The sequence below is a fragment of the Microtus ochrogaster genome, unplaced genomic scaffold, assembly GCF_000317375.1.
Source record: "Microtus ochrogaster isolate Prairie Vole_2 unplaced genomic scaffold, MicOch1.0 UNK13, whole genome shotgun sequence".
Lineage (NCBI taxonomy): Eukaryota > Metazoa > Chordata > Mammalia > Rodentia > Cricetidae > Microtus > Microtus ochrogaster.
The window spans coordinates 3206990-3209904 of NW_004949111.1; the positions used below are offsets into that span (position 1 = coordinate 3206990).

General features: G+C 42.1%; 1 pseudogene; it reads left to right on the plus strand.

Moving 5' to 3' along the window:
• The first annotated feature begins 833 nt into the window (after positions 1–833).
• LOC101986525 lies at positions 834–1093 on the plus strand (annotated as a pseudogene).
• The last annotated feature ends 1822 nt before the right edge of the window (positions 1094–2915 follow it).

Consider the following 2915-nt stretch of genomic DNA (forward strand, 5'->3'; position numbering starts at 1 on the left):
GTTTCTGTGAGGTTATTCAGGTCTGGTCAGCTGGAAAATGAACAAGCAGCCTTCGTTTACAAAATGGCTCCCAATGTGGGGCATGAACGTACAACCTTGGGATTAAAAGTACCAAACTGTAATTCTTGCTTAATACCTGTCTTGTTATATGTAATTTTATTATGTTAAAGTTTAAATCTTCCTTTTTATTTAAATAGAAATGGGGAAATGGTGTGGGAAGTCCTTCTGTTTATGTTTTGCTTTTATTGGTTAATGAATAAAGAAGCTGCTTTTGCCTGTGATAGAGCTAGGCAGGGAAGACTAAACTGAATGCCAGGAGAAAGAAGGCAGAGTCAAGGAGAAGCCATGCAGCTGCTGCTGAGGATAGCCTTCTCTACTGTAGCCTGCCAAAATTTTACTGTTAGGCCATAACCTCATGTTGATGCACAGATTAGTGGAGGTGAGTTAGTTTAGGATATAAGAGCAAGCTATAAATATGCTTAAGCTATTGGCCAAATAGTATTGCAAATAATATGGTTTCTGTGTGATTACTTCAGGTCTGAGCTGCTGTGAATTAACAAACAGCATCCCCCAACAAATAATAATACCTATGATCTTTTCCTATATAAAATCACTCTCCTCCACATAGCTTTGGGTACGCAGAGGACTCGGATGGGGACAGATGTCTCAGGAGCAGCACTGTGCAGGGGGCTGTGGAGAGCCACCAGGACGAGCTCTGGGTCACCTTGTGCAGACCTCTTGACCCAGCCCTGCAGCGCTTGCTCTCTGCTCAGGTGCCAGACTCTGCCAAAGGCGTGGCTTCCTAATGTGTCTGCTTCTTTCCCGAGCTCAGAACTCCCAGCTCCCTGGACCCGACCCCCCAGCCACCTCTCATGCTTGTGTCTACGGGTTGCATTGGTCGGAAGTGAACTCCCAGGCGGGCCGCCATGAACTGGAAGGTTCTTGAACACGTGCCCCTGCTGCTGTATATCCTGGCCGCAAAACCCTGATCCTCTGCCTGGCCTTTGTGGGCGTGAAAATGTACCAGAGGAAAAGCCTGGAAGCGAAGCTGCAAGCCGAAAGGAAGCAGAAGTCGGAGAAGAAGGAGAACTGAAGACCTCAGAGATTTTTCTATTGAAATGTCAGCTTGGGTGGACTCCAGCAGAGAAGAGAGAAGAAAGACCTAGCGATTACTGGATGTCAGTGGAGGCACCGCCAGCCAAGACCTTTAACTTAAATGATGAACTGCGTGAATTTTTTATGTTTTTAGAAGAACCAGTATTTTGTTACTGAAATAAAATACATTTCTAAAAAAAAGAAATCACTCACCTCACTAACTGATCACATTACATCATAGATTCAATAGAATGACTTATTTTAAACTTTGGAAAATTGTATTTATATTTTAAAATATATAGTTTATTAGAAATCATGGATTGTTTTACTTTGGACTTCTTAAATGTTTTTAAATTTTATTTTACATCCTGACCGATATCCCTTCTCTTCTCTCTTCCTAGTTCTTCACCCTACTTCTACTCTGCCCCATCCACTCCTCTGTGTTCTTTTCAGAAAATGCAAAGTCTCCCTTAGATATCAACAAAACATGATAGATCAAGTTTCCACCTGTATTAACGCTGGGGAAAGCAATCCAGTATAAGGAATAGGCTCCCAAGAACCATCAAAAGAGAGACAGACAGCCCCTGTTACTATTGTTAGCAATTTCACAAGAAGATTAAGTGACACAACTATATTATATATGCAGAGGGTCTAGTTCAGTCCTATTCAGCCTCCCTGGTTGTCAGTTCAGTCTCTCTGAGCCCAGGTTAGTTGATTCTATGGATTTGTGTAATGTCCTTGACCTCTCTGGCTCCTACAATTCTTCCTCCCTTTCCTCAGCAGGATTCCTGAACTAGGCCTAATATTTGACTGTGTCTCTGCATCTGTTTCTATCAGTTGCTGGATGAAGCCTCTCTGATGACAATTGGTCTAGGCACCAATATATGAGTATAGCAGAATATTATTATATATCATTATATTGACTTTTTGCCAGTCATTTTTGGTTCTATCCTAGGTCTCTGGGCTATCCAGTCTCTGGATCCTTGCCCTCCAGAAGTGTCAGGTGTGGGTCTACCCTGGGACCCATGCTATCAGAGAGTATTGGTTGGTAACTCCCACATTTTCTGTGCCAACTTCACCCTAGTGTGTTTTGTAGGCAGGAAAAATTGTAGGTCTAAAGTTATGTGGTCGGGTTAGTGTACTAATCCCTCCACTGGAAGTCTTGCCTTATCACAGGAGATAGCTATGTCAGGCTAATTACCCTCAACATCTTAGAGTATTAGCTGGGGTCAACCTTGTAGATTCCTGGGAGTTTGCCTTCTCCCAGGTTTCTACCTGACCATGAAAGACCCCTACTTTTTCAATCATTTCTTTCAGTATTCTCTCTCTCCATCATTCCCCCACCTGATCCCTCATGTACCTATAACCACCTTTCCCGCATCCACCCACAAGATTTCTTCTATTTCCCCTTCCCAGTGAGAATTGACCTTCTAGTCTTGAGCCCTTCTTGGGGTCTGTGGATTGTAGCATGGTTCTCTTTTACGTGACATACCATATTTGTCTTTCTGGGTGTGGGTTATCTCATTCAAGATGATTTGTAATCCACCATATAAACAATCTGAAAAACACACGGTCATTTCCTTAGATGCAGAAAAGTCTTTTGGTAAAATCCAACACCCCCTTTTTTTAAATAAAAGCCTTGGCGAAATCAGGGACACAAGGGACATACCTAAACACAATGAAGTCAATATACAGCAAGCCAATATTCATCATCAAATTAAATGAGAAAAACTTAAAATCAGGAACAAGACAAGGTTTTCCACTCTTCATATCTATTCAGTATACTTAAAGCTCTAGCTAGAGCAATAGACAAAGAAGAT